The sequence below is a fragment of the Pseudophryne corroboree genome, chromosome 2, assembly GCF_028390025.1.
Source record: "Pseudophryne corroboree isolate aPseCor3 chromosome 2, aPseCor3.hap2, whole genome shotgun sequence".
Lineage (NCBI taxonomy): Eukaryota > Metazoa > Chordata > Amphibia > Anura > Myobatrachidae > Pseudophryne > Pseudophryne corroboree.
In genome coordinates, this window is record NC_086445.1 from 965,749,872 (window position 1) to 965,775,282 (window position 25,411).

General features: G+C 46.8%; 1 long non-coding RNA gene across 1 annotated transcript in view; it reads left to right on the forward strand.

The window, feature by feature from the left end:
* LOC135050156 (uncharacterized) overlaps positions 1-17,515 on the forward strand; it is an 876,439-nt gene extending 858,924 nt beyond the window's left edge. Inside the window, exon 11 of the long non-coding RNA XR_010241558.1 lies at positions 14,901-17,515. This is a non-coding gene — a long non-coding RNA (uncharacterized LOC135050156). The remainder of the gene's footprint in view (positions 1-14,900) is intronic.
* The last annotated feature ends 7,896 nt before the right edge of the window (positions 17,516-25,411 follow it).

Here is a 25,411-nt window from a genome sequence, read left to right on the forward strand (position 1 = left end):
GAAAGTGAGAGATTTTAGTAAAATTCTCCTGTGTTTTTTTTTAAAGTGGCAATCATTTAAATGGCAAAACCAGGTAGATTTTGCCATTTAAATGATTGCCACTTTAAATAAAAAATAAAAAAGGAGAATATCACCAAAATCTCTCACTTTCTGATTCACACATCCTATTACATTTCCCCCCATGAGTCCAAAGCTTGCTTTGACACTATGTAGAGGATGTCTTAACCCACAAGAAGAGAGTATTGACTGCATAGGAGAGGAAAGGGTTAAACATCTGGGGAGGGGTGGACCTAGCTGTAAGGAAAGTACAGCCTTCTTTAAGGGGAGGGCTTGATATATATAGGGAAGGTGAAGCCATTTTAAGTCTCTTGGTGACTCGGTTTGGTGAGTGCTGCAGTGCCAGCAAAAAATCAATTGTTTTTTATTTGCTTGCTGTTATCAGTGGCATTCTGCCTCTTTAGTGCTCCTCTCCAGTAGCCCAGGGTGTCCCTTGCTTATATCAAGGGTTGCAAAAATGTCCTCTCGCCCCCAGCGCATTTTAAGGGCCCCGGCTCGGTTCCGACGAGCGGGCCCTGACGCTGCGGTGAGTGGTGGGGGGGACGGGGCTCCGTCCCCTAGGGCCTCATCAGATACCCCCCCTGGCATCGATGGCGGGGCCCGGGCAGACTCGTCGCCGGGTGCTGAGCCGGTCACCCCAGCCAGACGAGGGCGGCGTAAGGGACCAGGGGTCCCTGCAGGCCGCTCGAGCGTTGGCGGGCGGCGGCCGTCCCCGCCGGGAGCCGCCGAGACCGGCTGCATGGCGGGCGCCCGCGGGCGCGCGAGTGCGCGCGGTGGGGGGCACCAGGGCACAGCGGAGGTTGTCTCTCCTTCCCCGCCCCGGGCGGCTGTTCGGGTCGGGCGGGAGGTGGAGAGGCCACAGGGAGCTGGCGGTCGCCGCGCGGGGTCTAGTCAAGCACCTCGCGCGGCGGCCAGACAGGAAGAGCAGGCCGGGAGGCAGCTGGCGGTTGTGCGTGGGGCGCGCGCTCGTGGTGCGCGCGCGCCCACGCTCGCTCCGGGCGCCGCTAGCCGCACACGTGTGCGCGCAGCGGCGCCAGCTGATCACACAGCAGCCTCTTCTTCTCCCCGGCTGCCGGACTTCGGCAGGGGGAGAGATAGGTTGAGGGGGGTGCAGCGCGGGCCTCGTGGAGGCAGCGCTGGGGGCACTGTCAGCATAAATAATAATGGGGGCACAGCAGGACCGGCAAGGGGTGGCCGTCAACAACAGGCGGGCCCACCCTCTGCTGGTCTGACGACACGCGGGAGAGCACGCGCGGAGGGGCTGCAGGTCCCTGTCACTGTCGCCGGACGCGGCGGGGCCCGCGGCGGGAGGAGTGACAGGGAATGGGTCAGCGGCCGCAGGGCCGCGGCCCAAGCAGCTGTACCAGTCAGCGGGTCCTCCCCCGGATCAGGAGATTCCTCTCCTTCCCTGGATAGGGACGAGGAGGGATCGGAGAGGGAGAGCCTCGGGGCCGGCAGGGGGGCTCTTGCCTTCGGGTCGGAGCAGGAGGAGTGGGACCCCCGGGACGTATCAGGCGGTCAAAGGGCGCGGGCTCGCGCCCAAACAAGGACCGGTCGCCCTTCGGGCGGCGTTTCAGGGGGTCGTGCCGCATGGGATTCCCCTGGGGCCATAGCGTCGGCACTGGCCACGGTGGCGCAGGCGCTTGTGCCGTTAGCGGGAGTGGCCTCCCCCAGGACAACGGCGGACTCCGGCCGGGCTGCAGGGCGCAAGAGGTCAGACAAGGTCAAGTCATCAGCGGCGCAGCGAGTGGCAAGAGCCTGCCGAGAGCTGGGGGCGGCAGCAGCGGAGCTGGAGCTAGGGCCAGACTGCGAGCGACAGGGAGGCTCGGGCCCTGCGCATTCCACACGGGGTGCCCGGCGTGCGCCGCACGCGCGGGCCGGTCCCTCTTTTGTTTTGTCTTCCACAGAGGACCAAGGTGAAGGGGACTCGGCAGACTTCGCAGTGGACGAAGATTGGAATGAAGACGACGAGCAATCCGAGTCGGAGAGGTCGACGGCATCCGGTGAGTTGGTGCAGTCTTTTTCAAATTCCACCGCGAGCTCGAGTTCGCGTAGCTCTTCATCCTCCTCCTCATCCTCCTCTTTGGCGTCACAAGCGTCCGACGCGGATAGTACCGCTAGGGCAAGGAGGGAGGCCGAGAAACTTGCCAAAAGGGCGGCGAAGCAGCAGAAGAGGCGCAAGCGACGCAGGCGAATGAGTGTAGAGGAGCGTAGAGCAAAGAAGCGGCGCGATCTGCCGGGGGTAGTGCGCTGCGAGTACACCGCAGTTAGGAGGGGGCTGCGAGATAGCTGCCGCAAGAAGATACGTAGGGGTGACCTCGTAGACTTGTTCGTCTTGACTAGGGCCATGAAGAGGGACTACAAAGCGGCGGCCGCTAAGACGGGCATGGGGACAGAAGCTTTCCGGTCTTTTGATAATTGGCTGGCCGGTTTTTGGGTGTTTGCGGCATGCTATTTGGAGGATAGGCCGGAAGAACACATGAATATTATCCGGTACCTGCATCTCGTGCATGACATGCAGCGCACGTCCGCGGGCTCGGAGTGGCGGCAGTATGACCAAGAGTTTCGGGAGAAACAGGACGGGCTGCGGGTCATGGATTTTGGTTTCAAAGATGTGGAGGTCTGGCTCAAAGTGACCCGGGCATCACAACAAGAGGTGGAGCCCCAGAAACAGGGAGCAGGTATGCGTCGCGCGGGGTCATCAGCCCAGGGGGCGGCCGCGGACGTAGGAATGGCCAGGACAGGCGGATCGGCCGCTCGCGGGGGCGGGCGGTCTGCTACTCGGGGGAAATGCTTCGCGTTTAATAGCGGAGCATGTTCCTATGGCAAGCAGTGTCGTTTTCGTCACTCCTGCCACCATTGTGGGGGAGCCCACCCAGCCTCCTCTTGTTTTAAAGGGGGGCGACAGGGAAGCAAGGGAAAGCAGGCGTACTCGAAGCAGGCCGCGAGCGGGACCGCTCAGCAGAGCCCCAACGCCAGTTAAGTTGGAAACGATGGGAAAATGGCTGTATATGTATCCAAATAGAGCGGATGCGAAGTTTTTGTTAGACGGTTTTAAGTTTGGTTTTCGTTTGCCTGTTGCAAGCGAGGTATCAGTGCGGGCGCAGAGAAACCTCCAGTCTGCACGGACATTGCCGACTGTCCTGCGGGAGAAAGTAGATAAGGAGGTCAGGTTGGGCAGGATGGGGGGGCCTTTTAGATCACCCCCGGTGGATGACTTGGTCATCTCCCCGGTCGGGGTGGTTCCAAAGAAGACCCCTGGCGCTTTTCGGCTCATACAACATCTGTCTTACCCGCCGGGGGCTTCGGTCAACGACGCAATACCACCGGCTTTTTGCTCGGTGGTGTATCAGTCATTTGACGAGGCGCTGGAGATGGTCCGCAGCTACGGGAGCGGGGCCCTCATGGCTAAGATCGATGTTGAGTCAGCCTTTAGATTATTGCCATTGCATCCTGACTCATTCCGTTTCATGGGTTTCCGGATTGGGACGGAGTATTTCATCGACAAATGTCTGCCGATGGGATGTTCCGTTTCATGCTCATTTTTCGAGCGCTTTAGCACTTTTCTTCATTGGTGTGTGGAGTCGACGTCAGGCGGCCACGGGGTTGCACATTACCTCGACGATTTCCTATGCGCAGGTCCGGCGAACGATACAAGGTGCGCCGATTTGTTGTTTAGCACCCAGGCTCTCTTTTACCACTTCGGTGTTCCTGTAGCCGAGGACAAAACAGAAGGTCCTGACTCATGTTTATCGTTCTTGGGGATTGAAATCGACACAGTGGCGGGGGAGTGTCGCTTGCCTCAGGACAAAGTGTCGAGGCTCCGCGAAACCATTTGCCGGTTCAAAGGCTCGCGTAAGGTCACGCTGCGTCAGGCGCAGTCCTTGCTAGGCATGCTTAACTTTGCTTGTCGGGTAATTCCGATGGGCAGGGTTTTCTGCCGGAAGCTCGAAAGGGCAACGGCGGGGTGTGCCAGGCCTCATCATTTCGTTCGATTGTCCTCTGAATTAAAAAGGGATCTGGCCGTATGGGCTTCGTTCTTGGAGGATTTCAACGGTGTGAGCATATGGCAAGCGCCAGCCGTAGACAGCGACCGGTTGCAGCTGTTTACCGATGCCGCAGGTGCCTATGGATTTGGTTGTTTTTTGGAGGGATCGTGGTGCGTGGCATCTTGGCCGGAAAGCTGGCATAGTGAAGGTCTTACAAGGGATCTGTTGCTACTGGAGCTTTTTCCCATTATGGTAGCCCTGGAAGTTTGGGGCGACCGGTTGGCTAATCGCAGCATAGTGTTTAGATGCGACAATCTGGGCGTAGTGCATGCGATTAATAACCAGAGGGCGAAATCGCTAGTGGTTCTGAGGGTGCTCGGGCACTTGCTTTTGACATGCTTGCGTAGGAATCTATGGTTCCGGGCGCAGCATGTTCCCGGCTTGGAAAACGAAATCGCAGATGCATTGTCGCGGGGACAGTGGGAGAGGTTTTGGGTTTTGGCACCCGAGGCCGAAGAACAGGGTTTTCACTGTCCTGATTATGTTTGGCAGGTGATCGGGCCGGATTGGAAGGTCTAGCGTTGCGGTCGGTAGCGCCGGCCACGCTCAAGGCGTACGGACAAGCGTGGAGCGAGTGGGAGGCGTTTGTTCAGAGTCGTCAACATCAAGGTAAGAGCAAGCATCGGCTGATGCTTTCTTTTATGTGGCAGCTCTACGTTTCCGGTAGGTCGCGAGCGGTGGTGTCCCGGTACTTGGCTGGCGTCTCATTCTTCTGCAGGCTGCGAGGCGTCCCGGATGTAACGAAAAGCGAGGTTCTACGGAAGGCTATGAAAGGGTGGGCGCGAGTTGCGCCGACGCCGCCGGATAGGAGGCGGCCCATCGATGCGGCTTTGTTGCCGGCCGTCATCGAGGCGGTGGGGCGAGTAGCGTCGTCCAGGTTTGAGGCGCTTTTGTTCCGTTTAGCCTTCTCGATGGCTTACCACGGGGCTTTTCGAGTTTCTGAGTTGGTAGCGCCTTCCAAGAGGTCGGAATCGCGCATGCTGGTCGGGGACGTAGTAGTGGGTGAGAGGTCCTTGCTGTGCAGATTGCGGCGATCCAAGACGGATCAAGTGGGGAGAGGGCGCTGGGTTACGATGGTTCCAGCGCTAGAAGTAAGCGTTTGCCCAGTGGGTCTGGCAATGCAATATCTGGGAGTACGACCCGCTAAGGAGGGGTCATGGCTATTGCACTATGACGGGCTGCCAGTCACAAAATACCAGTTCCGGTGGATGCTGGGTCGCTGTCTGACGGGCTTGGGCCTCTCGCCTGCTGCTTTCGGTACCCATTCCTTTCGGATAGGCGCGGCGACGTCGGCAGCTGCGGCGGGTTTCTCCAGAACTGAGATCCAGGCGGTGGGGCGATGGAAGTCGTCCAGTTATAAGCGATATATTCGCCCTGTCACTTGAGAGGGCGCCCGGCGCTGGGGGCATTGTTTAATTGCAATTCGTTATGCTGTTTCAGTTCTGTGTTTTTCATGAAGTTGTGCGTTTGTTAATGTTTGTTCCCCCGTTTTTTATCCTACTCAGGGATTAGCTACTCGCCGTTGCCGGCATGAGTCGGCAGCGGGGGTCTGGAGTTATTTGCGATTTTTTGCCTGACTTGACGGACTGAATTCTAATCTATAATTCGGCTAATTTGGTCTAATCAGAGTCCCTCAGCAGGTCTTTACGTTCACCTCCAGCTGAGTTATTACATGTGTTTCCCATTTTATACCCCCCCTCCCCTCCCCCCCCCCTTTTTTATTTCGTTTGTTTTATTTGATTTTCCCCTTTGTGTCTTTAAATGCGTTTTAAATTGGCAACGGAACGTGGTGCAGTCGGCTAGGCCGTGACTGCTGCAATGGCGAGATCTAAAGTTTTCTTTTTTGGCAGATCCTTCAGTATAAACAATAAATAAGCCTCTTAGTAATCAATTCTACCCCTCTTTTTCCCTTCAGGATGGTTCGAAGACTATTTGCCCATTTGGGTGGTTGGCCACTCTTACATTTACTGGGCGGCCAGGTTTGTGGCCTCAGAAGGGTCTCAGGCATTGTTTGGAACTCAGGGTGTCAGATGGCTCGGCTGGCGAGGAATGATGTGGGGCGAGCTGAGGAGTAGGTTAGTGAGTCAGGCCAGAGAGCATGGAGTCCCTAGGGTTTTGGTTGTCCATCTAGGTGGCAACGACTTGGGGAAGAGGACATCCTTGGAGCTGCGGTGGGCCATGATACAGGATCTGGCAAGTGTGACCGCGCAATGGACCAATTGTGTGTTGGTTTTTTCCATGATGGTGCCGAGATTGTGTTGGAGGGGTGTGGCGGATGGTCGCCGGATTGACGAGGCCCGGAAAAAGGTGAACGGAGCAGTGGCAAAGTGGGTGCTGTCCCACGGTGGGAGGGTGGTTCGCCACCCGAGGATACGGTTCAGAGACAGCCACCTTTTCCGGCGCGATGGAGTACATCTATCCAATGAGGGGATGATGTTGTTTCTGGAGGATCTAGGTTTCGCTTTGCAGGAGTTAGTGTAGGTTTATGGTGGCGGTGCGAAAGATTTTGGGGATGAGTCTTTCGCTGTTGGCGGAAAAGAACGGCAGTTTCGTATGGTAGAGAAAACTGTAGTGTTTTACAGTTTGTTGTGGTTTAGGTGCACTCACCTCCATCGACTTATGGCCGCTTGACCACCCGTCCGGGAAGGCAGCGGCAGGGCACCCAGGAGCGGTGGGTAGTCACTGTGGGGGTTGAGTTGTCACCTATTACCGGTTTATGGTAAGCTTTTAGTAAATTTATAGGATTGAGTTATTTAAGTTTAATTTAGATTAAGGAGCCGTTCTTTTGGGCCGCCACCGTATGCCAGCTGGAGCGGCATATTTAAATTAATCTCTTTTTATTACAGGTTTCCTAATGGTTAGGGACAAATAAATAGCTAGCAATTTTCTGCCAAATTCAAGTCTCTGTGTCGTTATTTCTGGTTATGTTATGAATGCTTTACTTTCAAAGAAAGGGGTCCACCAATTATCACTAAGATGTTTAGAAGAGAGTATTGACTGCATAGGAGAGGAAAGGGTTAAACATCTGGGGAGGGGTGGACCTAGCTGTAAGGAAAGTACAGCCTTCTTTAAGGGGAGGGCTTGATATATATAGGGAAGGTGAAGCCATTTTAAGTCTCTTGGTGACTCGGTTTCCCACCCACCCGCCCTGGTAGTTTGGAAATGATGGCACGTGGTGCTTTGGCTCTAAGTTGTTGGCTGTTTTATCGTTGGCTATTTATTGGCGGAAAAGAACGGCAGTTTCGTATGGTAGAGAAAACTGTAGTGTTTTACAGTTTGTTGTGGTTTAGGTGCACTCACCTCCATCGACTTATGGCCGCTTGACCACCCGTCCGGGAAGGCAGCGGCAGGGCACCCAGGAGCGGTGGGTAGTCACTGTGGGGGTTGAGTTGTCACCTATTACCGGTTTATGGTAAGCTTTTAGTAAATTTATAGGATTGAGTTATTTAAGTTTAATTTAGATTAAGGAGCCGTTCTTTTGGGCCGCCACCGTATGCCAGCTGGAGCGGCATATTTAAATTAATCTCTTTTTATTACAGGTTTCCTAATGGTTAGGGACAAATAAATAGCTAGCAATTTTCTGCCAAATTCAAGTCTCTGTGTCGTTATTTCTGGTTATGTTATGAATGCTTTACTTTCAAAGAAAGGGGTCCACCAATTATCACTAAGATGTTTAGGGTCTCAAAACAGATTTTTAGGAACAAAAGAGCTTTGAAATAATAAAATTAGACTTTAACTTTCAATTATTAATTAAACAATTGGTTAAATTGTAGTTCACACATACATTATAGAACCTAATATTGCCATGTGAGTTTTTCCCAAAGCGCTGTGACATTTATTGTGTTTGTAAATGAAATCATGCATATATACAAATACCGATAATTAGGGAGATGCACTGTGCATGGAGTTATTAATAAGGAATGTGAGTATTTTCTTGTATTCAGTGCTATTGGAAGTGGAATCATAAATGTTTCATTATTACTAAGATTTATTAATGTGATTTACGTATTACTACTATGATTTAGGCATTATTACTATAATTTAGGCATTGTTACTATAATTTAGGCCTTATTACTATGATGATTTTAGTTTGTATAAATGCGTACAACTCTGCATACTGGCATATATTCATTTTGGGGGTAATTCCAAGTTGATCGCAGAAGGAATTTTGTTAGCAGTTGGGCAAAACCATGTGCACTGCAGGGGGGGCAGATTTAACATGTGCAGAGAGAGTTAGATTTGGGTGGGGTGAGTTCAATCTGCAATCTAAATTTGCAGTGTAAAAATAAAGCAGCCAGTATTTACCCTGCACAGAAATAAAATAACCCACCCAAATCTAACTCTTTCTGCACATGTTATATCTGCCTCCCCTGCAGTGCACATGGTTTTGCCCAACTGCTAACAAAATTCCTGCTGCGATCAACTTGGAATTACCCCCTTAGTTCTGTGCACATAATGAGCAAGTAATTACAGCTGATTTGCATGTAACTTTGAATCATGCCCTATAAATGTATGTTCCAGAAATATTTAGGGGACAATTTATCACCCGTCGCAGACATTGCTGCAACCCCCCACCCCCACCCCCCCAGACCTGCCACTGGCACCATTGATAATGTGACCCTGCAGTAATTAGGACTGTGCTTTCGATGAGATAACAAGAGTGGTGACTTGCACCAATGGGCTATAGCATCAGGATCATGCATTACAGCCAGAATGGAAGAGCTACGGTATCAGCTGGCTCTTCAAGACGTTTAGGGAATAGACAAGGCGGTTTCTTAGGCAGGAAGTGATACTCAGGGCCTGATTCAGATATGGACACAAATGTCTTTGCTGCTGTGATTTAATATGCCGCTGCTGTGTGAAAATATGCAGATGCCGCAGCCACTGGTATTTGTATTAAATGCCCTTTGGAGGCGCCTGAGATCCGCCGCTTGTGTACGAAGACGCAACCATCGGAACTATAATCGACCGCGTGAGAAACCCTACAGTTGTGCAGCATGTTTACTGCATACAGGATCGCAGTGGCAAGCTGTGACACGCCCCTGAAATGGTTGCAACGTGCCTGCATTTGATTCGCCAATCCCCCGTTACCTCCCACAAATGCTCCCTGACTGTCACTCACTTTGCAAATAAACCCTCACTGCAGCTGGCATTGCAAGACCATCGCAGCTCATGCACAGTGCGGCTTATACCAAGTGCAGTACACTGCATACAACATCAGCACTGCATTTATCTCTGAGTCAGGCCCTTGGTCTGGTAGTTTGTTATGTTCCTCAGTCAATGGATCTTGTGGTGGAACCGCGAATAGTAAGAGAGAATAACACAGTATTTCCAGAGAGATATTGCTAATACAGTGCAAACATCCTTTACAAAATCTGCAGTGTACATATATATATATATATATATATATATATGTATATATACATATATGTATATATATATATATATATACACACTGTAGTAATATATTAATATATAATTGTGATAAAAGTTGGATGCATTGTGCTCATATTCAGTATTTCAATACACGACACATACAGAACACATACGCTTGGTGAACAAGCAATACGCCTAGAGTAAATATGCAGAGGTATAGCAGAGTTGCACGCGGCCATGTGACTCACTCGTGCCGGTCACCTCACGCTGCGTGGCGTATTGTGGCTAGATTTATAAAGACACATCTGTATTGATGTATTGATAATTAAAGCATTTTAACCATGTTGACATTAACATTTTGAGCATCATGTTTAACGTTATTGTGTCAACACAGCTAAAATGGTCACTAGGTCGACGTGATCATTAGGTCGACATGGAAAAAGGTCGACATGAGGTGTTTTTTTTACTTTTTTTGGTGTCGTTTTCTTCGTAAAGTGGCGGGGAACCCCAATTAGGGCACCGTGTCCCCTTGACCTAGTGACCATGTCGACCTAATGCATGTTGACCAATAGTGGTCGACCTAATGACCGTCGACCTAAGTGTGGTTGACCTAATGACCGTATCTCAAATCAACAACCCCTTTGAGACAGGGTCCTGCATTGTAGAGTCACACTAAGGGGGTTATTCAGAGTTGGTTGCAGATATTGCTATCTTAGCAAAATCTGCGACCGCTAAAATCACATGGGCATGCGCCGTCCCCCAATGTGATCACAATTCAGTTGCGATCGCATCACAAAAAGCTCAAATAGTGGTTGACTCCTGCCGACGCAGCCTGACTGCCTTGGCAGGAGCACCAATGCCATGTTTCCACTTGCAGGAAATGCAGGCGATGTCATTGGCCTTCCCCGAAAACAGCCATGGCATGCCTCCTGCGTTTCCTGTTCTCCCCCCCCCCCCCACAATGCACATCGCAGCCCCAGGACGCCCACCGCCTCTCAATCTCTACGTGATCGCATCTCAGAAGGATAGCGAATGGTCGTGCACGTGCATTGCGAACACGGCACATGCGCAGTTGAGTGAAAATCGCCTGTCTGCTCAACTGCGCCCATTTATGAATAGCCCCCTAAGTTAGTTTAACTAAACGCAATTCTGTTAGTAAGATAGCTGTTAGATTATTATAAGTGCCACGTCTAACTGTGAAATGGTCCCTGAACGCTGTAGCGTCAACAGTTTTACATTGTCCATTCATCGTGCTCTATTTTAAGAGTCAACATTTGGTCAGGTACACCATGTATTTCTGCCCTGCTCCATTCTACAGAATATCTTGGCTGTTTTGTCATATGTATAAAGTACGCCTGGACATCCAAGCGATCCATTTTTTCTGTGTTGATGTTTCTGGGGTGACGGGAGATGTGGGCTGTTGTCAGATTCGCATCATGGGGGTCATACCAAGTTGATCGCTCGCTAGCTAGTTTTAGCAGCCGTGCAAACGCTATGCCACCACCCACTGGGGAGTGTATTTTAGCTTAGCAGAAGTGCGAATGCATGTGCAGCCGAGCTCTGCAAAAACAGTTTGTGCAGTTTCAGAGTAGATCTGAACCTACTCAGCGCTTGTGATCAATTCAGCCTATTCGTGTCCGGATTTGACATCATACACCCGCCCAGCGAACGCCCAGCCACGGCTGCGTTTTTTCGGACATGCCTGCATTTTTGCAAACACTCCCTGAAAACGGTCAGTTGACACCCAGTAACGCCCCCTTCCTGTCAATCTTCTTGCGGCCGCCACTGCGAAGATAACTTTGCTAGAACCTGAGCACAGCCACAAAGAGCTTTGTACTCGTACGTCGCGTGTGCGTATTGTGGGGCATACGCATGCGCAGAAATGCCGTTTTTTCACCTGATCGCTGCGAAATTCGGCAATGAGCGATCAACTTGGAATGACCACCCATGTTCCGCAGCAAATATTTGGATGTTAGTTTATCAAGCAGAACACGCTAAGATCCCCATCAGATAAATCTATGTTTCACATGTGCTGATATTAACATATAGTAGAGCAGAATCTATGCTATAGCAGCGCCTTACCGTAAAATAGAAGGTAGCAGGAAGGGTTAAAAATAAAAGGATGAAGGCCGCAGGTTTTGTTACTCATTTCTTTAATAATCTGTATCTCATGCTAGCACGGTATCGCCTCTATAACTCATAGTAACACTGTCACACCTGTAAGTCATAGTAACACGTGTTTCATAGTAACCGCATCACACCTGTAACTTATAGCATCTTTGTGTCTGTCACTCAGAGTTAACACTCTCATCTCATAGTAGTAATATAGCTCATAGCTTGTTTATAATTACTTTGTATAGGATCCGTAGTGCATAGCAACAGAAGATATTAGTGTATTAAATATCCAATCCCTACATATTACCCATTTTTGCTCTTTATACATCTGATGGAAATGAAAGGAAAACAATACGAGGTTAATGATTCTCGAAGACCTTCATTTCAGACGTTCTCCAGCAAAGGTAATTGAGTTGATAGATTGCAACATCTCTTTGCAGAGAAGTATTGATTGAATGCGGTCCGCCAAGTCCCCTGGCCCTACAGACACTCCTGTAATAATGCCTCAGATGGTCTTGTGACCGTGCATCACTTGTATATACAGAACATTTCTCATCTCACACTGGAATGTGGTCATTCTTTGTGCTCTGGCCGCTTAGTGACATTGAGTGCATGACTGTGCTCTTCAGCAATGAAAGGGTTGCACGGCCTCACAATCATTAGCTTACACTTACAGCATTTAACCGTTGGCATGAGCTCCATGGAGTGCGAGGCGTTGGACCGGAGTGAATATAGATGTGTTTAGCATTTGCATTGGCTGTCTCCGATTGGCAGAGCAGGTGACGGCTCCTCTGAGAGGCAGGCCACCATCCTGTACCAGTCGGCAGTTTATCATCAGAGCGCATGCCCCATTTTTAAAATAGTATCTTCCCTTTTCTTCTTTTTTTTTTTTTTTTTCTATTCGCATCTGATAGCTGTAGCGAGGTCATGACATTTATTTAACCAGGGCATTGTGGGTAAAAGTAGAGAGGGGGAAAAGGCACAAAGGAAAGGGATGCTGGAAGAGCAAAAGGACATAAAGAGGAGATGGCAATCTAATGTACGTATAAAATTACAATGAGCCAGTGTCTGTCTCACTAAGTATCATGGTGCATGAATTCCTGGTTCTTTTATATATGTTTCACTTTATGTCACATTTGTGCTTTGTTTTGCTGTCCATTGTCTACCATATTGTGTGACTCTAAGCTCATGAAGTCCTGTGATATTATTTTTCTTCTTCTTTTTCTTCTTCTTATTTTTTTTAAATTTTTTTATTATTATTGTGCCAATGACTAACTTACGGAAGTGCTGCAGCATTGCAGTGCATGCTGGGATATGTCTCTAAAAGTAAACTTGCCACTTGTACGCTGTGAGACGCATTGGGTTTTAGTTTGTCGCCGTGTAAGCTGTCTCCTGTCTGTTCTCCCCATGCTCAGCGTCAGTGAATAGAACAGCAGTGTCTGGAGGAACAGTCTTTAACTACAGCTCTGTAGGCAAAAAGGTGTGTCCTAGAACAAAAGAAGGAACACAGCAAGTATGGGGCTATCGCTGTGCTTTACCCTGTATTAGCTGAAGCAAAGCAGGTTCTGAGCATGTACACGTATTGATGTTTTATTCATATGTACGCTAATGAAAGTCTCAGGTCCCTAGCTAGCATCGTTCTGTCTGCAAATATCCATTTGCTTTACAGTCACACAGACAGGTTTGTAGCGTCTAAGCCCTATTGTCCTCCCAGCTATTGATTTGACGCTGGTCTTTTAGGTATTGGAAAGCATACAATGAAAACAAGTCTGGTATGTACGTTAGATCTTAGAAATAATAATATATCAGCTGCTTCATAGCCCTGATTAAATGCCGTGAGTGTGATTCCAGCACCGGGTAGTGATCAGAAAATGCCAGCTCATGGTATTGTCTGGGATGTGGACTATGGGAAAGCATTGTTTCCACCAGCATTTGTTCAGTGAGGAGGGAGAGGTCCTACGAAGGCGTAGAATAAACTCTTAAGACTGTATAAGAATTGCTGGCATTATATCGCTCAGCGTCACGTGCGTGACTGGATCACTTGCTGTTCTCCAGACAGAGGACCGAGGACGAAACTGTGTATGTCAGAGCCTGTCTCTACCTCTGCGTTTGGAGCAGTTATTGATTCGGAGAAAAGGGTGGGTACAGCAGGCATTCGGGGAAAGGTGCGGGGAAGACCAGCTGGCAGCCGGCTTATTTAGCACCAGGCATTTTTGCATTTTTTTTCCTCCTTTTCTGTCCCGAAAAAGAAGTGGAGAGGTAGAACCATATGAAGATGAGGCTGAAGGAAAAGAAAGCAGTTCTTGTAATATGCTGAATATTATTTGTGCATGACTGTGTGTGTGTGTGTGTGTGTGTGTGTGTGTGTGTGTGTGTGTGTGTGTGTGTGTGTTTGTTTGTGAGTGTGTGTGTGAGTGTGTTTGTGTTCCCCACGACGTCTGACCTGCAAGGGCTGGGGTTCCGGCATTATGCAAATGCTGCATTTTGTGCAGGTTCAGGAGAGGGTGGACACCAGAGAGTGTATTAATGTTACTGATGAGTGCAGAAAAACACCAGCCTATTGCACCCCCTCCAAACACAACTCTTCTGAGTCAGCATCCGCTGCTGTGTCGCCTTGCTTTTTTTATGTGTGTGTGTGTGTCTGCAAGTGTGTCTATCTGTCTGCGTGCCTGCGCGTGTGTTTGCAAGGTAAAAGCCAGTCAGTCAGTGAGAGGCAAAGGTACGTCGGGAGCGACTAAAAACTGACTGATTTCAATCTTTTAAGCATCAGATGTATTCTCTGTGGAGGATGGGTCTGCGTGATGGGGGATGCAATTATGTTAATGCCATATCTGTGGAGGGCACAGATTTCTCATCCTAATTGTTCATCCGTAGACTGTGTTCAAATATTGCATGTAAAATCATTTTAAGATAAGAGACGGAATGGCTTGATAACTGGATAAAAGGCTACTTATTTCAGACTGGATTTTTAAAAAGAAATTTTTAACCGTATTTTCTATTTCTGGGAACGCTATTAGATTGTTACATGCTAGGCGACATAAAAAAAAAAAAAGCTTTTTCTAGAAATGATTGTTCTAAAAACTGTTAGAATATGGATTCTATAGAGAATGGTGTTGATTCCGCAGGCAATACGGGTGCATTATAAGCATTTATCGTTGTTTCTTCAGCAGATTCATCCTGTCATAGGTGCAGTTTTGTGATTTCAACTGTTATTGATCAAAATGATTGTTTGCATACATAGTTTAATTGACTAACTCTTTTTTTTTTCCGACCCTCTGTCTGTCTTTTCTTCCTTTGACACAGAAAAATCCCTGGGACCACAAATATTTTATCCACTGGATTCTACCGTATTTTCCTTTGCTGCAAGACCTTTCCGGGCTGAGTTGATGGCGTTTGGTTTTGGAGAAAACGAGAACGATTCCACTTTAATTGGGAATGCTATTGCTCCTGTGGCACAAGCCTGTCTTATGAAATGAATATGCTTGGATTGTGGTAGACCTTCTAAAAGCAAAGGCAGCAGAACCCCCTGGTGATAGAAAGATGTGTACAGGTTCTTTGCTATGCTCTTCCTATACAAGTGTTAAACTTGTGTCTGCACAATTGGTCCCCACGATACCTGTCTGCAGCAGGATCCGTAGCGCCTTACGTTAAAATAAGGTGTACAATATAGCACGATTTTCCACTGTTTTTCTATTATTTTCTCAGTAGACGAAGCAATCCACATCCTCGGGCCCAAGGTAGCAACAGGATATACATTTGGGTTACACAGTCTCCCTCACTCCCTGAGTGATACTCAGTCTTAGTATACAGGGGTGCACTGCGCTCATCAAACATTTTTTAATTTGTAATCTTTATTTTCCTGCTCATCCATCGTCCCATGTGTAGGAAACTGTTGAATTAAGCACAATGTTTGAATGAATATGTACAGTGTCTCATGTTGTATCCTTGAAACAAACTACAATGGTGAAAGCAAGTTAAACCTTTAGGATATTCACATTCATGGAGGACGCCATCGACGGAACGATGTTAGACTTTTCCTAGTCCCTGAGACCCTAACTTGTGAGGATTTTTTATCACTGATCACAAGTTTGGCTCTTGGGACCTAGGCGGAGGGGAACCAGCAGCTCTGGACTCTATTAATCGTGTATCTGCGACTTTGAATTAATAAATTATTTAATTGGGTCTGAGATAGTTAATGTATATGACATTTGGTTTTGGATTGGGTCTGGGGGATGGCAGGAATGCTCTAACAATAAAAAAAATATATAATATATATATATAAAATATATAATATATATAACGCACGGGTTGCTTTATGTACTATGTATGTTAAAATACCTGGTTTAATGCAAAATAACTATTATCTTTTTTTAAACAAATGTGTTTTATGTTCAATGCTATTCTTATACAATTTTCTATTATATAATATAGCATTAAAAATTAGAACATGTTGCTGTTGTGTGGCCCTCTTTTTTAAATATATATATATATATATATATATATATATATGTACTGTTTTGCTCTTTCGCTGCAATGTATATATCACATACATTATACATTATGATATTCATCTTACTACTTCATCATTTACTGATGTACTTTATTGACTTGTGAATGTACCCTGAAATTAAGGGTATTACTTGGCCTTTTAATATGTATCACTATATTGTTGTTGTTAAATGTTATGCAATACAAATTGCTGAATATATGAATACAGTAAATGGTTACAGTACAGCCCAGATTGCTTTATACATATTAATAAACAGTATAATTTAAGTAGAACAATCCTTTTGTTTGTTTAATTAGCTGCAGTAGGACCACTCGTACGTATGGCTACAAAATACAGTATGTACAAAGCTATTACTGGTGTGTTCTATTTCTATCTATTTAAATGATACTGATTTGTTTATTTTCCATTGTATTGCTTATTTAGATGTTTAAGTCGTGCCCCTTGTTTATGCTGAATGGTTACAAAAACAAATGTTACACTCAGTATAGATTACAATAAAAGAAAATCAAAGGGACTGTCAAATGCAGTACACTGTATTATAAAAAGCAGACGTGTAATAATTATTGTTAGTAAATGACTCATTGGTTTAACAGGGAAATCCCCGCGCTATACATTTTCTATGTGTAAGTGTACAATTAGCCCTTCACTTGTGGCTATGCATATTTCATTGTACAGCTAATTATATCTTTTTTTTGTCTTCCCTAAAACGTATGATTGTAGGTAATAATATCATGCTCCCACTAAAAAGCTTCAGCTTTCGGATGTCAGCGAGTGAGGGAGGGGGGGAGGGAGAGAAAGAGAATCATGTGCGGTGCATACAAAAAAGGAGGGATGTTAACAATTCGATGAATTCCTGGCGGGTAGACTAGACTGGTCCAGACGCATACATTAACTCCTGTCTACTGCTGATGTGAGCTTACTCAGTGTGTTGGAAATGAAGGATCACCTAGGATCTGACACCACCTTATTTGTCCAGTTTAATTTTTAAAACACAAGAAAACAACGTTACTAAAGCATTAATGCCTTAACCCCTTCTAGGCTGCATACCCCCACCCAACGGATATCTCCGACACAATTTAATCTACAGTATATCCATCTTTTTTTATTTTTTTTAATTATTTTTTTTGTCGATTCTGCATATTGTCTTAATTTTGGCTTTTTATTCATCATCATTTTTGGAAAGTCCTAATAATATATATATTTTTTTGTCAATAAAGCTACATTATGGCCGAGCAAGATGCTTAATTTGTTCCAGAGCAGGGTCGGCAGCGAAATGGTTAACGCAACAGCTGAGCAAATTATTTATGTTATTATGTTAATTACCTTTTTCTGGAATACTAGAGGGAGAAGAAAGGAAATACTAAACACTATGCCCCTCTGAATCAAGTGAGCACTGCAGGATACACTGTGTTCCCATTCGCTTTTGTTTACAATAAAATAAAAAAATTGTAGAACAATCAAAAAGGTTCTGCAGGTGAAGAATTCTAGCCACACGTTTTCCTATATTGTTTCTGTCTGCTGCAATATTTTCTCTTGTATTCTTTTGTCCTGCCACTGCATTATCTAGCATCAGAAAGTGGCGTCCTATTCTTACACCGAATATTCGAAAAAGGTTATTGCAAAATTCGTAAGTCAAAAATAGCATCACTGTCTTAGCTCAATTTTACCTATGACAACATAACGTTAATATAGAATTACATTGCTTATAATTAGGTTTAAAATATGTTTCAGTTCACTGAAAACTTCATAAAATTCACGGCTATTTCTGCAGCACATATACATGACAATCGTGTTGGAATAATTTTTTTGGTCTCCTCTATAATGAAACCGTTAAAAGAAAATGGGCGGTATCCAATTATGCGCGATAATGCGATCCGCAATAGTGGCTGATGTTATCCCACCTATCTCCCAAAAAATTGGGTTATCGCAGCCTGCGCGCTCCCGTTTATCGCACCTATTCTAATCGGCGCTAACAGCAGTCGCGCGATAATTCTTGCCGGCAAAAGCATAGGAAAAAGTGGGGAAATATGCCTGTACCACCAAAAATGCCAAACTAGTATTGGAAAACATTCTAGAAGTCTATTAGTGGCCATAATATAACTAATTGGTGTCATTAAATAGGGACAAATGGCTGTTATACTGTATGCACTTTTTTTTAAATCCTGAAAAATTCAAGAAAGCTATTTTTTTCCAGCAAAATAAGTGCTCTCATTGAATTTGGGGTACATAAAAATGGGTATAAGTATATATTTAGGTCATTTTAGGGGACTTTTTTTTTTAAAAAAGTGGAAACGGACCAATCACTCACACCTGCAAGCCTAAAAACACTTGTCCCACTCATAAGGCACCCCAATATACCTGTCCCATACCTTGTACCCCAATTTCCATCACTTTGCATTTTTTTGACCCCAAAAATGACATGTCATTATTGGCTAATTAAAAATAATTAAAAACCTCTAAGTGCTTAATTAGTCATGCAGGGGTTCTGAGCCAAATCCCAACATTTTTAGCTTACCATAGGGATTTTGTACTACTTATCCCCAGCTCCGAGACGTTGAAGAGAATTCTGCAATAAACTCTATGGAACATACCTCCCAACTTTTAATTTCTCTAAAGAAAGACCTAATAAAAGGGGGCGTGGCTTCACGGGAGGACCCGTAATCGTGAGCCACGCCCCCGTTATTGACACTGAGGGGGCATGCCCAGCGCTCTGTGAGCCGCTGGCATGCCCCCTCTCCCTCTGACTCCAGTGAATAGACGCTGCGCACAGCGTCTATTCACTGCTGCTCTGCTAAGCAGGGCAGCGAGAGACAGAGCCTCCCAACTGCCCGCCTCCCCACCGCGGGACACTGCAGCCCGCGGGTGGGACAGCGGGACAGTCCCCAAAAAACGGGACTGTCCCGCGAAAATCGGGACAGTTGGGAGGTATGATGGAGACTTACCAGCGATAACTTAATAGGATACCGAATTATGGCATTTGTGATAATTTATTGCGAAACAGCGATATCGCAGCTAATTGGATACCCCCCAATGTGTATGATATCAACATAATGCTAAAAAAAAATAAAACGGAGAGCTGTAGTAATGTTTGATAAATCGGCGTGTGTGCAAAGGATGATTGCAGCAGGATTATGAGGGTCATATCTGTACCGACGTCTTCCCTGTAACGTGTTCCTCCCCGGATTACCAGGCCATTCCCATGTGTCTCACTCTTTCCTCCCTTCCTGGTGTAAGATACAGAATTGTAAATGCGTTTCTGCAGACTCTTGTACTTTTTTGATGAACATCAGCTCATAGACAAATCCATGGCCCTCATTCCGAGTCGTTCGCTCGGTATTTTTCATCGCATCGCAGTGAAATTCCGCTTAGTGCGCATGCGCAATATTCGCACTGCGACTGCGCCAAGTATCTTTGCTATGAAGATAGTATTTTTACTCACGGCTTTTTCATCGCTCCGGCGATCGTAATGTGATTGACAGGAAATGGGTGTTACTGGGCGGAAACACGGCGTTTTATGGGCGTGTGGCTGAAAACGCTACCGTTTCCGGAAAAAACGCAGGAGTGGCCGGAGAAACGGGGGAGTGGTTGGGCGAACGCTGGGTGTGTTTGTGACGTCAAACCAGGAACGACAAGCACTGAACTGATCGCACAGGCAGAGTAAGTGTGGAGCTACTCTAAAACTGCTAAGTAGTTTGTGATCGCAATATTGCGAATACATCGGTCGCAATTTTAAGATGCTAAGATACACTCCCAGTAGGCGGCGGCTTAGCGTGTGTAACTCTGCTAAATTCGCCTTGCGACCGATCAACTCGGAATGAGGGCCATTATTTTCTTAATTAACATTAGGGTCTATTTACTAAGCCTTTAATGGAGAGAAAGTCGACGGAGATAACGTCCCAGCCCATCAGCTACTAACTGCCATGCCACAGGCTGTGTTTGAAAAATGACAATTAGGAGCTGATTGGCTGGTACTTTATCTCCATCCAAGGCTTAGTAAATAGGCCCATGTGTCTTCTAACATTTTAGTTTACATGCTGCAGCAAGGTGGTGTATGCACCTTATTTACTAAAATATGAATTGTCCTGAGAGAGTGGCAGTATAACTGCATTTCCACTAGCTAAAGAGCAGTGGTTCCCTGCCACGATCCTCAAGGCACACTGGCAGTCCAGGTGTTAGGGATAGCCATATTCGAGCACAGGTGACTCGATTAGTATCTCAGTTACTCTGATTTAACCATCTGAGCTCAAGCATGACTATCACTAAAACCTGGACTGTTAGTTTGTCTTGGTGACCGAGGTTGGGAAACACTGTCATAGAGGGACAATCAACTGATCAGCACAAACATAAGGGGTTGCACTGGCATGCTCTGACACAGAGCCGTCTTAACAGCAGTGTAGGCCCCTGGGCACAGCAATGCACTGGGCCCCCTACCCATCCTCCAGCAGTAGGGGTGGGGGTGCTATCAGCGGCAGCATTGATGTCCTGCGGGCGGTAGGGGCTGTTCTATCTTCCGCTCAGCATGAAGGACTTGGAGCAGTAATTTCTCTAATTACTCCTTTACTGCACAGATGGGGCTAAACTGTATAATGGGGCATTGGGCTGAATGAAGAAGTCCTGGTACATGACTTACAGGGTGGTAGGGGGTGTTTAATACATAGGGGAGGGGTGGCTAGTGGGGTGGTCTTCTGTATGCCGGCGGTCGGGCTCCCGGCGCTCAGTATACCGGCGCCGGGAGCCCAACAGCCGGCATACGACACTTATTTTCCCTCGTGGGGGTCCACGACCCCCATAGAGGGAGAATAAAATAGTGTGGCGCGCGTAGCGCGCCACCGTGCCCGTAGCGTGGCGAGCGCAGCGAGCCCGCAAGGGGCTCATTTGCGCTCGCCACGCTGTCGGTAAGCCGGCGGTCGGGCTCCCGGCGCCGGGATGCTGGTGGCCGGGAGCCCGACCGCCGGCCAGCCGTAGTGAACCCGGCTAGTGGAGTGGGCTTAATATTTATCATTTTCCGGTGGGAGGGCAGCTTGCTTGACTGCAGATATCTCAAGTTCCTGAAAATATATTTCTTAGCTTTAAATGGGATAAAAAAAACTAGAGAGTCCCACCTTTCAGAAAGTTCTGGGGACTTGGGGATCAGAGTTCAGGAGCCAGAGCAATTCACCAACGAAAATATAAAACTGCATACCAGGAGTGTGGAGCTGGATCAGGGACCAGCTGCTTGAAGGATGATATCTCTGGTTCTGGTCATAGTAGAGACAAGCTTCCAATGTCCACCAAAAGGGCAGAGCCACAGCTTTTGGTTTATACCCTCAGAAATACTCTAAGTCAGACAGAACCCAAGATATCAGGCTGGGAAGAGCAATTTACAGGCTTGGATGGGGACCACTGCTTTCAAGTCAGATATCTCCAGTTCCCCAAGGCCGATTTTCAAAAATCTGGTACCCCTGGAAAGAGGAGACCCTCAGCTATCAGCCTAGGGCCCTTATTCTCTTGGGGCCCTTGGGCAAGAGCCCATTGAGCCCATACGAAAAGACGGCCCTGCTCTGACATACAGTACATATGGGTTAATACACTTTGAAATACAAATGTGCATAAAACACAGCTTACTGTAGCCAACTAATAACTAGAGATGAGCGGGTTCGGTTCTTAGAGAACCGAACCCTACCGAACTTCACTACCCGAGCGTGGAGTAGCAGCATTGTTATCTGTCTGTCCCCATTACCAACATCCAAAACATTTTTTACGGCAGCATGAATCTAAGATAGTCTATTTCATTTTCATTTAGTCCTTGTAAATACTGAAGTAGACGGTGCAGCATGGTTAGCTTACCCTGATACCCTGTCTTTGCTATATACCACTGCTTTACTGATTATTACCCTGGTATTGGCGGTAACCTGGTGTTACTGACCTCTACAGCTGGGGTTACTCAGCATCCTGGCTCTCACTGGCTGTGTGTGCCATCTGTGGGGGCACCACAGCACAAGGGCACGTTACCAAGCATTTTCTAGAAATTCAATTCACATTGCTGAATTAGGGATGCCCCCCTGCCTGTGCAGCCTGGCTGCGAAGACAGGCACAGTGCGGACATGTTTTCCGTCTCAGCGGCCGCCCCGAAAATGGTGCCGACCCACGTCCCGGTTTACCCACACTGCCCCTGCAATGTTACGTCACTGTCGCCCGCCCTGCAAAGGTCTCTCCTAACTGTCAGTCAGGCAGAGGTGTTCGCATCACTGAGATGCAATCGCATCTACCCGTCCCGCGCACGCGCAGTGCGGGTCCTGTGTGTACGCACTATGGCGGGACCAGGGAGAATGCTGCTGCATCACAGCAGTGTTTGCTGCTGAATAAGGGCCATTGTCCCAAATGTCATAAGTACAGTATATCATTCTGTATAGGAGGGAAGTTGGGGGGGGGGGGGGGGAGGCATGGAAGAAACAGTAGAAAAGTAAGGGGGGGGGGAGATACAATCCAAGTTTTAAGGATATCAATGCTTTAGAATAGATGGTTAAATCAAAATGACTGAAATACCAATTGAGTCACTTCTGCTCAAATATAGATAGCTATCCTTAAAACCTGGACTGTTAATGTGCCTTGAGGACATCTCCTCTAAGGGGCAACACCTTAGTGGAGCAGGATCATGGATGAATGTGGGTGTTTTTTTCCCTAGGGAACTACACAAGATTGTCCCTTCTGTCAATTAACGTGGGCAGTCCTGACACACCCCTGCCCCTTCCTGTATAAAGGGGTCCTGTTCTTTGCATGTTTTCTCTCATTTTGGCCAAGTCCTTCTCCTGTGGCCATCCTCTTCTCGTGGCTGGCCGCACCCCTTAAGCTTGAGCCCTTACCACTGCATTCCCAGGTGGGCCCTTCAAGCTCCAGTCTGGCACTAACGGTGTTAGAACAACTTCAGCTTACTCTAAACATTAGCATACAACATAGTCAGCTGTAAGCAGAAATGATGCCTAAAGCTGAAGCAGCACCTCCAAACGATGTGTGGGACAAATTACCTGGGGGGTCATTCCGAGTTGATCGCTCGCTAGCAACTTTTTGCAGCACTGCGATCGGATAGTCACCGCCTATGGGGAAGTGTATTTTCGCTTTGCAAGTGTGCGAATGCTTTTGCAGCCGATGGCACAAAAAAGATTTTTGCAGTTTCTGAGTTGCTCTGGACTTACTCTGCCGCTGCGATCACTTCAGTCTTTTCGGTCCCGGAATTGACGTCAGACACCCGCCATGCAAACGCTTGGACACGCCTGGGTTTTTCCAAACACTCTCAGAAAATGGTCAGTTGACACCCATAAACGCCCTGTTTCTGTCAATCACCTTGCGATCGGCTGTGTGAATGGATTCTTCGTTAAATCCATCGCCCAGCAACGATCCGCTTTGTACCCGTACGACGCGCCTGCGCATTGCGGTGCATACGCAGTTTTGCCGAGATTTAACCTGATCGCAGCACTGCAAAAAGTTGCTAGCGAGCGATCAACACGGAATGACCCCCCTAGTGCCTAAATCAGCTGGAGCCTCAAGGGCCTGGCCCCTGCTGTCCAAAAACTGGAAACCAAATGATTGACCCTCCAAGGTACATACACAATGATTGGCTACATGTGCAGTGACATTTATCTATCTATTTCCCCCAGAAATTCTATGTTAGAATATGTATCTGCCTAGAAATAACACATTGACTTTGCTTGTCATGGGTTCCTGCCCAAACACGCATGACACACTGTATTTTGTTGTTGTTTGTGTAAGGGAGAGAATACACTATCAATGTAACTAGTATTGTTTACACTGCACGTCCTCTGCCCATCCCATTACACCTGTTTGCAAAGGGCATAGTTGCCAGTTACTCTTTATGCGTCCCTATACGCATAAGCAGTTATAATATGTATAACTGGTTGGTATAACTTTATGTATGTGAAATGGAATATATATTAATTTCCTATTTTACTGTGAGCAATGCTTTCGCTGCAAGGTGACTTATAACATTGTCTAGCTGTATGTGACATTTACATTTAAAGGGACCCTTCACATTTTAGATCACACTTTTCTTTTCATGGATGTCCACCTCTGGATCACCCTGAGGTTTGGTAGTAACGCCAACGCAATGTAACCGCAATGTTAGGAGCGCAAGCAAAAATGAGTGCTCTTTTCATTACCGTAATTATGGATGCTTGCTCCTTAGTTGAATCAGACCCCTAATATTATATATACATTTGCTAATAAGAACCAACCTAATATTCTATAGTTCGCCTTAAAAGTCCACTAAGTTTACATAAGGAAGGCTCTAATAACAGACACAGATCTGTGCATAAAACTCGTGAATACATGCCATTGTTTTTCTTTTGCTATACAACTGAGTGCATGCAATTGTTCTCTGTTGTCAGCAATTGCAGCCTGGGAAGAGGCCACTACAGTGTCGTTTAATGGGATAAATGATAAGAAGTCTTCTCACAATTAGAGATGTGCAGGCTCTGATTTACTCGGTTTTTAACGCAAAAAATTAACACAAGTTCGGATTTATACGGATTTTTCTCATTGGCTATCCAAAACACATGACGTCCGAGAGCCAATAAGATGCCGTTTTGAGATTGCATCTGTAGTCACTACACCACCTTACAGTATCAGGCCCATTGTAATAGAATATAAAACAAAGCAATTGCATGTCACCTTCCTCTTGTACAGTATCTGTAATAGATAACATTAATACCCACTGATGTACAGTGCATCCGGAAAGTATTCACAGCGTTTCACTTTTTCCACATTTTGTTATGTTACAGCCTTATTCCAAACTGGAATAAATTAATTTTTCCCCTCAAAATTCTACACACAATACCCCATAATGGCAACATGAAAAAAATTGTTAAAAATGAATACTTTCCGGACTCACTGTATCTTGGAGTAAAAACAGTTATTGAACTTTTTTTATTTCTTCATTGATCGACAAACTATTACGCCTGTGTCCTAATGAACTGATATTGTATACTCATGTACACTGATATTGTGGGACCAATTAAAATACTCAACTGAGTATGATATAATAACATCTCAGACGTGCAGTACTGATTTATCTCTGGACATTGACCAACATTCCTCCTTTGTACATTTTCAGGTGAAACGCGCTTTAAAATAAACTGGGGACACATGCGGCACTGTGACCGACATTACATCTCAGGACCCAGGGCTGCCATCAAGGTGGTGCTGGAGGCACAGCTGTCCCGAGCCCGGCCGCTCAGACAGAGAGTGGAGGGCCCAGGCTGCATGCTGACTGTCACCACCCGCCGCTGCCCGCTACTGAGATGGCTCCTGC